Here is a 6,000-nt window from a genome sequence, read left to right on the forward strand (position 1 = left end):
AAGCTGCAGAGGATCGTCGAGGTTTTGCTGCTACGTACGACATCGAAAGTTCGAGATTTGTTACATTTGTGTAATTATTATTTTATTGTTGCTCCATGCAGATTCTATTTGGCCTTTACACAAAGGGTTCCATATTTAAGGTAAGTTTACAAACTTATATTTATATTATTGTAATTTATACAACAACAAAAAATTTGTGTGGACCTGTGCATGTGATCTAAGAACCAAAAAATACTTGCATGTTAATTTTTTGAAGTAATTAAGTAATGTTGTATAATTATTCCCTAGAATAATTTTAATATGTTTAATGTTATTTATTATTTTATTACCAAATTGGATTATTATTCATTATTATTAGGTTTTATTATTCCATATTATTTTTATAATTACTTAAATTCTTATAATCATTTTCTTTACTTCCTATTTAATTCTTCTGTAGAATAATTTTACTTCCTATTTTCTTTACTTCATATTTAATATGTTTCCGTCACTACTATATTTTTTGGCCAAAAAATAATTGCCTAATTTTCATGAAAAATAAATATAGGTACGTTTAAGATGTCCAGTGGAGTTACTAAATGTGATCTAGCTTGGGAACATGGATACCCAATAGAGGGAAACAAACATGGCACAATTTGCAAATATTGTGGTCGGGTAATGAAGAGTGGCGGAGTGACACGACTTAAGTACCATCTTAGTGGATTAGATCCAGGAAATAATGTCCAACGATGCGATAATGTCCCCCTAGAAGTGAAGGCATTCATCACCACATTATTAAAAAATAAAAAACAACATAAGGAAAAGATAACACATGGAATGGAAAATATTCGAGCTGGGCTACGAGGAGAAGTCATTGGCCAAGCGGTTGACAGTGATGATGATGACGATGAGGACGAATGTGATGATGACATGGGACCTGAAGAACGACGCAGTTTCAAACAAGCATTATGTGCCTTCAAACAATCAGCATGGGAAAGAGAACACCTTCATAAAATTCCTAATAGAGCACAAGGTTCCGGGACAAGTGGTGGTGCATAAATGAGACGGGGAGCAAGTGTTAGAGAATCACAACCAACACCACCAATAGCCCCAAGTTTATATAAGTCATCCAAAGCATGTCAAAAGAGTGTTTGGAGTTATTTCACTGAAGGTAATGTGAAGGAGGGAATGGGGCGTCTAATTAGCAAGTTCTTTATCTATGAAAATGTCCCTGCTGAGAAGGTATCATCACATCATTTCAAAAATATGGTACTGGGATGTCAATAGGCCGGTGTTGGAGTACAACCTCCCACTCCCTATGAGGTAAGAAACAAATATTTGGAAATGGAGTATAAAGACATTGGCGAGTATGTTAACAAGTTGAGGTCAAAGTGGGAAAATAATGGTTGCACAATCATGTGTGATGGATGGACTGGCCCGACCAGATTATCTATCATAAACTTCATGGTATACTTCAAGTGAAAGACAATTTTTTTGAAGTCTGTTGATGCTTCAGACCATATAAAGAACTATAAGTATATTTACAAATTATTGAGGGATGTAATCATGGAGGTGGGAGAGTATAATGTTGTCCAAATCGTGACCGACAATGGTTCTGCATTTGTCAAAGCTGGAAAAAAGTTAATGAAGCATCATAATGTGTTTTGGACATCATGTGCAGCACATTGTATTGATCTCATATTTGAGGCAATGAGGAAGAGAGAATATTGCTACTATCGTAAAAAGAGCTAGAACAATCACAAATTATATTTACAATCACGGTTGGTTGTTGGCAAAGATGCGTGAATTTTGCAAAGGATAAATTATTCGTCCAGCTACCACTCGATTCGCCACCAACTATATTGCATTCGACAACCTATTTAAGAAGAAACCAGGGTTGAAGCAATTATTCACTAGTGACGTTGGGCCAACCACAATTTAAGCCGCTCAAATGTAGGTCGTATGGTGGAAAGTATAGTGCTTGATCATGCTTTTTAGACTTAATCAGAACATGTGTGCCAAGTGTTTGAATCTCTTTACAAAGTTTTATGGATCATTGACACAGAAGTGTATCCTACTATGGGGGCAATATATGAGTTGATGCGTGTAGTGAAGGATGACTTGGAAAGAAAACATGGTGCAAGGTGGGTCATAAAGATAATTGATGACCGATGGTATAAAACATTATACCACGATTTGCATGCAGCAGGTATAAATTATGTCATAATTTGCAATTCATTTCTTTAGTTGCATAAGTATTATTTCTCTTATTAGAGTATGTGTTTCTTTGAACATCATATTATTTGAATCCTCGATACCAATACAGACCCGGTGTTGGAGATGATGGTAGCCTTATACGTGTTGTACATAATGTATACTCTAAATTAGACCCTGCATCACTAACAGTTGGCCAATTTGGAAATGAGGTACAAAATTACTTAAATTATAATAATTACATTGTTGGATTAAACTAACACGATTTATTGAATTCAGCTAACATGGTTTAAAGATGGAAGAAGAACTTTTGGAGAACCAACATCAGTTTTTGCTCTAACAAAAATGTCTCCTAGTGAGTGTAAACATATTTCACTATCAATTTATAATAGAATTTGTTGGAGTTATTAGGCTTATCAACATTGTTTTTCATTATAGCTGAATGGTGGATCATGTATGGGACTGATGCACCAATTGTGAGAAAGTTAGCAATCAAAGTATTATCACAAACAGCTTCCTTATCTGCTTGTGAAAGAAATTGGAGTACATTTGCACTCATACACATAAAGCAAAGAAATAGGTTGGCTCATAGTAGGTTGGAAAAATTAGTTTATTGCTACTACAACATGAAGCTTCAAATTCGAGATAAGGAAGCAGAAATAGATCATGTCGACCGTGGTGACCTATTAGATGTGTTTGATATTGTTGCTGAAGATGATGATACAGAGGGTAACCAACTTTATCAATGGATTAGACCTTTTCATTTAGATGATGATGAGGACAACCCAACTCCCAGAGTTGCTGAAGAAGCACGTAATGAAAGGATAAATGTAGAAAGAGTATTAGAAGAGGAGGTGGGATCTAGCAGCGCTGACTCTTTGGAAGAACTTTTGCGCCAAAGACCACGAAACACTGGAATTCCACCTTCTTCCAATCCTACACAACCACAAGATCATGCTGATACTAATGATAGCTCTACTACAAGATCAGGAGACTCACCTACCACGAGAGGTGGAGCTGGAGGTAGTGGTGAAGGATATAGTGGAGGTGGAGGTAGTGGTGGATATAGAAATTATGTTGGACCGCCTCCCGGATTTATGAGCCCCTTCACTGGTGAGGCAAACTTCACACATGCAACACAGGATGAGGACCATGGCAGTAGGCGGGCAGGACCAGGAATTGGTGCATAGGGAAGGACTATACTCGTAGAGAAAGAGGCAAGGGGATTTTGTCAAGTCAAGAAGATGACTCGTTATCTATAACTTCGAACTCTGTTGGAGTGGGAAGTAGTAACTATGGTTATACTCATAACCAACCATTTCGCTACCATTCATATCCCATTCCTGTTAGGATGGAATCGAGCGACTCATGGAAAGAATCCGAGACTCAATCTTCAAATGATTTTGCTTATGGACAACGTCAACCAATCTCGGATCCATATGGGTGGCATGTTAACAATTACATGCAAAACTATTTTGGGGATTTATCATTTGATAACTACTCTTCACAATACACTTACTCTACACATAGAGATGATGAAGATAGTGAAAAATTTGAACCTCATAGGAACTCTATGTGATACTAAGTCACTCATGTATCTTACCATGCAATGTATAAAGTGTAAAATATTGTACTAATTCATTATATATAAATGATTATGGTGTGTTTAAACTTCTTTCATTAATTACTACATATTTTCTACACTCACAATGTTTGCCAGCTCGCTATACAATCAACTTAAATCAGTTAAATCCATCATGCAATGCATTTCCTTCCAATTTTTTGTGATAAACTAATAGATAATTGACTAAATAAACATCCTGCAAAGTTTCAATAAAAATTTCCAAGTTTTTCTTATAATTTTTGTGGTTTTTTATTCAATTTTTATCGATATTGATAATATCCCGATATTTCCATCGATATTTCCGTGTTTTTGGACTACCGATATTTCCGATATCATCGATATTTTATACCTTGATTATGATCACATATTCGTTGCAAGATATTTATTTTGATTTATACATTCTTTTGAAATAATAGTTGTCATTATTATTATAGTTGGCGTTCTGCCGCTGCATATTTGGTTATTTCAATGCGTCAATTGTCATGTTAATATCATTTCTAATGATTTCTTTTAATTCTTAATTTCAGTTTTATTTAACCAAAACTGATGCATTGAAAGGATTTATAATGTTAGCGTATGATTGCGCAATAATTTTCCGTGAATTCCCACTATTTGGCCAACTTTTTTTGTGATTAGCCCTATATACATATATATATTATATTTAATGGGATTTTTTTTTTTTAAAAAAATAGTGCGATATTCATTAAAGATGAAAGAATATGTACAAATAAGTAGGATATGGTGCTAACAATGGGCCTCGATAAAAACCTTACCGGGGATTTCAAACCGTTCAAAGGGAAAAAGAGTGCCACGCACCAAAATTAATGTTGAATACCATCCTCGAAAAGAATATCAAAGATTACATCCGGTGGTTCTTCAAACCAATAAATTTGACTATCTAATGTTAAACCCAATCTGACCAATTTGTGAGCTACCTTATTTGTTTCCCGTCGACCAAACGTGACCTTCGTTGTGAGAAAGACTTCAAAATATGTCTAGCATCATTTAGAATATGCCCAAATTCCCCACTTAATGCCGCTGCATCAGTTGCCTGGAGGGCATTAATTATCACCACAGCATGGCCTTGTACCTCCATGGCCGAGCATGACACCTCCTACACAAAATGGACAGCAGCTCGCGCTGCCATTGTTTCTGCCATTTCTGCATATTTCACACCCCGCATACGTGCAGCCATCGCTGCTACAAACACACCTTGGTCATCACGGATCACAGCACCAATCCCCCTCGAATTCTTCGATTCGTGCCACTTTCTATACTCTTGGAGCCATGCTTGAGTTCTACAATGTATATCCACTTGGTTCATCGCTTTCCGAGTCCACAAGAAGGAATTTCTTTCCTTCCGTATGCTCCAAAGCAACATCAAAGTTAACTCAAAGTTTTGTCTGGATAAAGCACTTGTCATTTGTGCCAGCCAATTTTGAAGGCCACCTTGTGCAAAACTACCCGTTCTCAAGCTCAACGGGCTAGAAAACCAAACTGAAGCTGGACGTGTCAATCGAGCAATGGATGTTCAACAATTTCCCTCGCGCTTGCACAAAAAACACGTGTGTCAGTTGTAATGACCTTTCTCTTCTGCAAATTAGCTCTAGTTGGTAATGCGGTCATACATCCCCACCATACACAGATTTTAACTTTCGTGAGGACACATGCTCTCCATAAGGCTTTCTATAGCAAATGGATCCCTGCACCCATCATGGATCCTGAAGGTTCCGGTCTTCTTCGCAATCCTTATCAAAGTATCTGGTGATCGAAAATAACTAAGGGGAATACTCAAGATCAAACCCGCTTCTTCCACAGAAAAAATGCAAGTAATTAAATCCACTTTCCACTTCGAACCCCCTTCCTCAGCAACCAATCCACCTTGGTGCCGTGATCAATGCCATGCGGAATTGGGCTAATAACCTTTGAAAAATGCTCATGGATCCTGAAGGTTCCGGTCTTCTTCGCAATCCTTATCAAAGTATCCGGTGATCGAAAATAACTAATGAGAATACTCAAGATCAAACCCGCTTCTTCCACAGAAAAAAATGCAAGTAATTAAATCCACTTTCCATTTCAAACCCCCTTCCTCCATTAGCAACCAATCCACCTGGGTGCCGTGATCAATGCCATGCGGAATTGGGCTAATAACCTTGGAAAAATGCTCACGGCCCCACACCTCC

This window comes from Malus domestica, chromosome 05 (assembly GCF_042453785.1).
Source record: "Malus domestica chromosome 05, GDT2T_hap1".
NCBI lineage: Eukaryota > Viridiplantae > Streptophyta > Magnoliopsida > Rosales > Rosaceae > Malus > Malus domestica.